Source organism: Neopelma chrysocephalum, unplaced genomic scaffold, assembly GCF_003984885.1.
Source record: "Neopelma chrysocephalum unplaced genomic scaffold, ASM398488v2 Primary Assembly neopelma1_66, whole genome shotgun sequence".
In the NCBI taxonomy this organism is placed as follows: Eukaryota; Metazoa; Chordata; class Aves; order Passeriformes; family Pipridae; genus Neopelma; species Neopelma chrysocephalum.
Window position 1 is genome coordinate 2,002,715 of NW_020897725.1, and position 9,056 is coordinate 2,011,770.

Consider the following 9,056-nt stretch of genomic DNA (forward strand, 5'->3'; position numbering starts at 1 on the left):
GTAACTTTTGTATTTGCAGTGAATTACTTTCATCTATCTATTCACATGTATTTCTAAGACTTTACTGTGATAGTAGATAAAACTTCAGAAAATAGCTATGTCACTCACAGAGTAGCATTTGGACAGTCTATGAATCAGAATAGATTTTGGAACACTAGGTACACCATGTAAAAACTTTCCAGCCTTTAGGCTGGACAGGTAAGAAAGAGAGGTTTTTTCAGTCTGATCTGTGTTAGCATGGAAGTTAATATAATAATAATCAATCTAAATCTTTATGTCCTTTGGAGGTCTGGTACTGTAACTCACCCAGCAAATGCAAAAGTATGACAAAGATTTTAATGAATATTTAATTATTTGATTTTTGTGTGTTTTTGAGATATCTCAAGAATTTTTTTTTTTGGCTTGGTGGGGAATCAATAATTGGTACATGAATACTCAGAGAATCAAACTCTATTCAAATGTTCAAATTTGTCCTTTCTGAAAATTTCAATTGATATTATCACAAGAATTATTACAATTAATTTGAAAGGTTCATTTTATCTTGAGTGAACTTTTGAAAGAGTTGTCTACAACCTTCCTGTTCATTTGACTTACTTTTTGTTGAACTTCTCTACACCTTTTTTTTTTTCCCAGGAGACCATTCTTTTCCACTCACTTATATTTTGCTGTTGACAGTCAAACTTGAGTTGCATCCCCTATTCCTGACAGTGGTTTCTTTCTGAAATCCTATAAACTTTGGGTTAAACAAATGGGATTTGTGCTCCTGAATTCATTAGGCATCAGTTTGCTAGGTATTAAAGAATTGGACATAAGATTAAAATCTGCTTAATTGCTACATTTCTGTAATTTTATTTGCTGGAAAGTAGATCTTGTCTAAAAGGGTTATATGTGCTACCTCTGCTCAGACCTTAGAAAAACACAAATGCATCTGCATGTATATATGTACGTGTGTGCATGTATGTGTGCGTAAATAAATACATATGCTAGGAATTGGATAACATAGGGGAAGTTATTTGGCTTCCAGCTATCATGAACATCACAAACTATGTAAAGCTTTACTAATATCCATGTTTCAAGACATTTGTCTTCTATGTAACATGTACTGAGAAGTCTAGCCAAACTTTTTGACACAAAACATGATTCTTACTGTCTACAGCTCTACTTTACTTAGTGTCTACCTTAATGAATCAAGACCTAATTATTCCCAACAAGATTCTCTGTGAGCACTCAGGCTTTCGGTAGCATGGCTTGATACCCTGCACCTGGCTGACATCTTTAAATATCGAAGATTGAAAGATTTCACTTGGTCATGTCAGGGACAGCTGCTTCTATGTGGCGTATTATATAATTACATCAGTGCACGTGGTAAACTGTGAATGTCACATGTTGTTTTCTCTCATGTAGACTATTTTCTATTGTCATTTAGGTTTTCTGTTGATCACTTAGAACAAAACCTACTTCAAACATTTCTATAGAAAAAAAATTATTTTGATTTCTGTTAGACACAGAAAATGTTAATCCAACTATGTTACAACCCAATTACCTATTCTGAGTTTGGACCTACTAGATTGGAGAAGGATGAAGAGGTGAGTAAAGATGAAAGTAGTTGCCCCTGTGGCATTTTTCAGAGATAGATTCATGAACATTTCTCCTTGTGTTGGCAATCTGACTTTTTTTTTTTATTTTTTATTTTCAGGTAACAAACTATTGATTTCAGGAAGTGATGAGTAAATGGCTGTTCAATGCCTTCAAGAGCTGCTGAGGTAGACACCAAGATGCAGATAGAATCAGAATTTAAGATCTATCCCTGGCTGCAGAGCTTCCTTAAATAGATGCTAGGGTATGAATCTATTGATACGGTCATAAAAATCTAGGAAGGTTTAGAAAGAGAGTTTATACATTGACTATGTTACTGGAAATGTAGAGAGTGCCATAAATTACATATACATTGTTTTACTGTGAAAGTAAACAATACTTTCATCTCATGGGAATGGTTACTTGGAGATAGATAAATGTGAGTAGGATTTTGGCATAACAAAGACTGGTTGGCTTCTTTGAGGAGAGTACACACAAAGACGTCAGGAAATTTTCTTACATGGAGTCATTCTGTGAAAGATAAAAGGAACAGAAAGTGAGGCTCCTATAAATTGAGGGTTTATATACATACTTTTGAGACTTCAACCAAAGTTATTAATCAATCCTTGTTATGAAAATGAGTTTTGCCATGTGAATAGTTTTTCCACTGACACACCACAAATATGTATAGTCCAAAAAATATTTACAACAACTTTAAATTTTAAAGCCAAAGAAAAATCTTTGCTAATAGGCAGAGTGGATACTGTAAAGATAAGTATCTAGTATATTCTTCTGGAATCAGCACTGAATTATCATTACAGGAAAAAATATGTTCATAAATCTCTTCTTTATTCTCTGATTCTGAAAGACTTGCTTCTGCATTTAAAAAAAATAGCTTCTGCCTATATAGAACATATTGACCCTTTGAAGATGAAGACTTGCACATGAGGAAAAGCTTCCATGAGGAATTACCATCTAATTTGAAATGTGCCCTTTGAACACAGCAGATAGGAAGGAAAGAAAGCAGATGACAGTGGCTGTAGTACTAGTATTTAGTTACATTGATTAGCTATGTGCAAAAATTAATTGTTTTGAATAATTTGAAAACATTTTTCACATTTACAAATAATTAAAATTATAAGCCCAACTCAGCTGGTTTTATCATTAAAAGTTAGACATGTTCATGGCATGGATTTATAAACTTTACTCCTATGATATAAATTGCCGTTATTTCCCTCAGTGTTCTTCGACATACCTTTACATTTTATTTGCTTCAACTTAATAGTGAACTTAAAATAAATACATCATGAAAAAAACATGAAATGTGGCACTGTGAAAGTTCTGGTTATAAAAACAATAGCGATGATACTAGTATAAGAAAGGTCAAAACTATTAGGTAAGTATTACAAGGTTATGTTCTGAATCAGAAAATAATTAATATTTTAGTATTCTGGACATTTCTTATTTGCTTGGCTTGTGATATATATAACGATTTTTTTTCTCCTTACATTTAAAAGTGGTGTTAAATATTGACAATGGCCTATATCCAAAGGCAAGAAAGTAAAGAGCTGTATCTGATAAATTCGAACTCCAGGTGAAATCCACAGAGACTAATTCGACATTCTCCTCTGAGTAATGCTCCAAGAAAGTCAGGGTTAGACCTCTGTGCTCCCCACACAATCATTTAGAAATGTCCATCGCTTCCAAAGTGCAACCCAAAAAGATGAATATACTGTGGAAGGGCTGACCTAGCATTAATCAATAGGAAAGGCCAAGTGCAGGGCTATCTATATCAGTACTGTTGAATCCAATTTTGGAACTTAAAGGTTGGCTTCCTTGAAAGTTTATGGTGTTTTCAAGATGAATATGCTCATCCCCTTGGAACATACTGCTGAAGTAATTCTCTGCAAGTGCATATATTGAGCAGGAGTTAAGTATGGTTTCCAGGAGGTATCACTTCTGTAGTACTCAAATGTCATTTAATGAAGACTAGTTGTAGGCCTGTCTCATTTTAAAAAGAACCAAACCAATTTTCTAGAGTGTTTCCTAAATAATAGCTTATCAAGTAACCATTGAGAGTTCATTTATCATGGAAAGAGAAGAGAAATATCTAGTTAGAGGCTGAAATCTGTTAAAAAAAAAATCAAAAAAGGACAGACCTCAGCTCTGCTGCTAAGTTTCTTTCTTGATTTGTATGTTTTTTATTTGGTCAAGGTTTTATTGGAAAACACGAGACCGTCTGAGGAAGGAGAAATGCTGGTATAAATCATTTTGGAATGAAAAGGTCAAGAGACCAGACCTCTCCATTTTCTGGGTAATTACTGTAATTTCCAGACTAATACAAAAGTCAGCTCTTTTTTTTGGCAGGCTTGTTCTAGCCCCCCACAATGTCTTGGAACACAGCTGAAGCTCTGCTTTATGCTAGGCTCAGTAATCTTGATTTAGGTTAGGAAAAAGTTCAGAGCTTCTGCATACAGACAGGAAAACAATACAATTTTAACTATTGTAACATAGATTATTGCCTTGGATTAGGAGTCCAAAAACTTGACTATCTTCCAAGTTAGGTAAATAGTAATGTCTCAGAGATGTATCCCTTAAATCCCAGAGATTTAAAAAGTGAGATAAGCTGTATGTATGGTGACACCAAAGGGTTGTGTTGCCATTCACATAGATTTAGACAGGCTGGAGAAATGGATCAACAGGAACCTCATGAAGTTCAACAAAGGGAAAAGTAAAATCCTGCACCTGGGAAGGAATAACCCCGTGCACTAATACACACTTTACGCTGCCTGTAAAGCAGATTTGCAGAGATGAAACTTGGGGTCCTGGTGGACAACAGGGTGACCTTGAGCCAGCAATGTTCCTATGAAGAAAAAAAATCCAACAACCTGCCTCCTGGGCTGTTGCCAGCAGCTGAGGAGGGTCATCCTTTTCCTCTGCTCAGCCCTGATGAAACATGTCTGGAGTGCAGTGCCCCTTCTGCACTTCCGAGTACAAGAAAGATGTGGACTTTTATGGAACGCACCCAATGAAGGGCCACAGAAATTATTAGATACTGGAGTGGACAGGTTGAGTGAAGTGGGACTCTTTGACCTGGTTATCACCCATGCATATAATCACCTGATGGGAGAATTGAAGATGTAGTAGGCAGACTCCTCTCACTACTACACAGTGGCAGGAGAGACAATGGCCACAAATTAAAAAATAGGCAGTTTAATCTGAATCCAAGAAAACCAACTGTGAGGTTGGTACAACACTGGCACATGTTGACCAGAATGGTTGTGAGGTGTCCATCTGTGGAGATATTCAAAGCCTGAACACAGTCTGAGGCAATCTGCTATAACTGACCCCGCTCGAGCAGGCTGGTTGGTCCAGGTAAACTCAGCAGGATGCTTTCAACACAAATTATACTGTAATTTTAAAGTTATTTTGTAATTCTCTTCCATTAACTGAATATTTCACAGCTATCAGTAATTTAGTAAATCAGCACTTATTTCTGCAGATGTAAAATCTAAGGCATTTTAAAGAGCTTTCTGAAGAACACGCACCCACATATACCACAGCAGTGATTAAATTCCCATGCTAATTCACAGTTTAGTGGCATTGCCTAGTCTCAGCTTCAAAAGGCCCATGTAGTAGGCACAGGTTTACAAAACCTTGATGTATTGTCTTAATAAAAATCAGAATAAAATGCTTTGCATCTGCTTTCTACACAGGACAGTTATCTTTGTCTACATAAGCAATTTTTTATTTTTCTTCCCAAATCCCAAACTAGTAATTCCTTTTGATTTAAACAGACATTAATTAAATAGGAAAAAGTTCACATTATGGGAATGCTTTGTGGAGTCTATATAGGGAAAATGACAAATGGAATTCTTAAAAAATGAACTTTATTACTGTTTTGGGATTCCAAGAATTGATGTTTAAAAATCCAGCATGTAATTCTTTAAGAAATTCAATGCAAAAAAATGTGATTTATGAACAACTGTTTTTATACTCTGATTCATTTTCTGTAAGGCTTATTCCTAATTAAAATCTTGAATAATTTCCTGTGGATAGTATTTCTTGTTCATTTAAATCAGTGATTCTTTTAAATTGATGATCTCTGTTCCCTGATCATGTTTCTCAGTGTTTTGTCATACATGACTAAGAAACACAAGGTTGTATATGTCCTTTGACAACACCTATTTAGAATTCCTTAAGTTCATTTTCATCTCTTTTTAAAAATTAAGTAATTGCTGTGGCATTGTTTCCAATGCACCTAATACAGAAAGAAGCTAGACACGCTGACATGGTTCCAGGACAGCAACTAAACACCTTGGTAAATTTAAAGGTGTGAATATTCCCAGCAGAAGGTGATTCTATTGTCTGTTAAAAAGGTCAGCATGTTTTCTCCCTATTTCTTTTACAAGAAAATGTAAGCTATTTGTTAGCAACTGTAAGATATGCTATAGCATCTGTGATAAGAATCAGTATTTGCTGGCTCCTGCTTGATTTCACTTTATGTCAAGTTAACATACGAGGTACCCTGCAGCTTGATATTTTCAGACTGTTGCACATGCACTGCTTTACCTGTATGCATTGCTGCTTACAGAACTGAGAAAACAGCTTTGCAATTTATATGTTGTGTATCTTGTATTTTGACTGGAAAGAATGTTTATTCTTTCATTTCATTATAAAACAGAAAACAAAATAGTATCTGCAAATATAACCTTCCATATGTAAACAATATATATAAAATTGTATTCTTAATTTTACTTTACAGAAGTAAATCTGCAGTATGTAGGAAGACAAAAAATGGGAATTAAGGAAAAAAAGCAGCTCTTTGAAAATTTATTGAAAACCCACTGAAAATGTATTTAGAACCTGTAAGATTTTTAGAAATTGGAAGATTCTGGAATCAGAGAGCACAATGAGCCAAAAGATGAATCTAGAATGACTGATGTAATGAATGGGGCCTTCCAATCTCTGAGCAGCATCAAAGTACTAGAAGTTGCTAGATAATGCTGTTGCAGACTCTATAAAGAGAGCAGTGACTGCTGGTGATTTTCTTTAAACAACAGGTCTAGACTGGCTTAATCTTATAATGTCTTAGTGGATATTTTTGCACAGTAGGGGATATATACTGCAGCAAAAAATCTCCATTGTTACAGCTGTGTTTGGAATTCCAGAAACCTATATCTGTTTCATTAATAAACCTGTTGTCAAGTAAAATAATATCTGAATTAATTTACAGGATGTTTTTACCAGTTCAAATTTAAAAACACTCTTATATGAATTATTACTCTTATGAAAATTGTTCTTTTGTGGTTAGATAACAAGCAAAAGGCTCAGGCCAGGTATGCTGAATGCTGGAAAAAATATAGGATGAGGCAATGACCCAAATACATTTGCAACCTGTGTTTGTATTCTCAAATATAGAGAGGATTTAGCAAATATTCTCTATTGAAAACTGGATTTCCATTAGCCAGGATATTCAATCAGATTAATCAACATTTGAAACTGAACAATTTGCTGAACAATTGTGGAAATTCTTAGAACTGAGATTTCACCAGATTGACCAGCTGACTGATAAGCATGTTCAAATGGCTTTGAATAATTATTTCAGTGGAGGAAGTTGTACAGAAAAAAACTGCAAACAGATAACACTATGTTTTGCTTTTTCAAAGATGTGCATCTAAATAATTTTTAGATCTTCCTGGAAATATGAGATGTGGATGCTATTGACACAAGAATCTATTACTTTATGTGTCCAATATAAGGATTTGCAGTCTGAATTTACTATATTTCAGATGTCCTGGGATTCCTGTTCTTCAGGATTTCTGTGAAGAGAACTGTAACTGCGTGGAAATGGGCGTGTGTAAGAGACATTGTGTACTCTGGCAAAGCAACTCATCTTGAGTGTAAAGGAAGCCCTGGGCACAGGAGAAACACTGAATGTGATAGTACTCCACTTCTCATCTGTGCTATATTAAAACAGGATGCAGCTGAATGTTTGCAAGTGCTTTTGAAGAGTTCACACAAAGAAAACAATAGCTTCCAGAGGGACAGAGGTTTCTACTGAATTGTTTGTGTATCATTGTGACAGAAACAAAAGGAAAGTAAGATACACAGAGCAAATTTTAGTTCTGCCATATTGCTGAACATAAGATAGTTTGTTCTTTTAGAAGAGGTCTCCCCTCTGGCCTCACTCTCACTAAAAAGAACAAAGCTTTCATTCAAAGAATTTGATTAAAAATATAATTTGAAAAAAACCAGGTCTAGAAATGAGAATGTTACTATGAATAACACCCAATAAAAGACCATGGCTAATCTTCTTTACATTATTTTCATTTCACTGCTAAATTATTAAACAGCAATTTTTCTACTGCTTTGAACTCTGAAATAGCATTTTCTGCAATACTTATGCTCTCTGGTACACTGCATCAATCAAATCCGGCTGCCACAGATTTCAAATAGCTTGTTGGAAAAATGTGGTGATTTAACACACTGCCTGTACTGCGCCTTGACAAAACTGTGAAGTAGTGCGAACATTTCCATTTAAATTAATTGTCCACTATTAACTTCCTAATGGAGTTTTGGTTAATTAACAATTATTTACATGCGAAACATTAAGACATTTTAAACCAGTCCTTAACCCTCTCCCATTCTTCATTTGCCATAAAGCCAAATGAAAACCTGTAAATGAAGCTGTTGCTGAATCAGGGATTTTAGCACTGCCTCTGGTCGATAATAAGAGCTAGTTGTAGCAGTGATCAGTACACTGGCATGAGATCACATACAGAAGAATGCTTCAAGGTACCATCAATCAGACTCAGATTTGTCAAGTTGCAGAGGGAGTCCCCATCCTTCGGCCGGGGTAATACGTGCCCTTCTGCATCATATGACACAGCTGCAGGCATGTGGCTGGTGTCTATGTCTCTATAATCAATCTCTTCCTTCACAGGAATAGAAAAACTTTCATTTCTAGGAAGGTTACTTGGTATTTTTTTCACTGGGAATAAGTTCTCTTTCTTAATTCTGTGTGATCATGAAGAAGTGGTTGCCACCAGTTTAAACATAATACCCATTGTCATACAATAAAGGGAAAGAATGATTTCTCCTGCTATTAAATATGAAGTAGTTTGGATTGGAATTTATCTGAGAATCCCAATTAAAATAAGAACAAGAAAAGAAATTGTGGTTGGACACCTAGAAATCAGAAATCAAGTAAATGCAAAAACTTTATGTTCAAAAGCATTGCAATCCAAATGAAAAATGACAGACTGACAAATTGCTGTTGACAATCCACTAGGAACTGAAGCTGTTGTATGGCTGTTTTCAGAGAATGAAACTTGTGACTTATGTGAACCTGACAACAGGGCTGAGCAACTTGTACACACAGTGTTATTTGAGCAGGCGCACTCTGTATCAGGTGAACTGGAAGCTGTGGGGAAAACAGAGCCCTATTAAGACAAAAAAAGGATTGACAGGGCTGCTGT

The 9,056-nt window shown here is 35.3% G+C and overlaps 1 long non-coding RNA gene across 1 annotated transcript; it reads left to right on the forward strand.

Moving 5' to 3' along the window:
• The first annotated feature begins 4,865 nt into the window (after positions 1-4,865).
• On the forward strand, positions 4,866-6,373 carry LOC113968204. Its single transcript, XR_003534420.1, has 3 exons — positions 4,866-4,950; positions 5,846-5,954; positions 6,341-6,373. It is a non-coding gene; the product is annotated as an uncharacterized LOC113968204 (long non-coding RNA).
• The last annotated feature ends 2,683 nt before the right edge of the window (positions 6,374-9,056 follow it).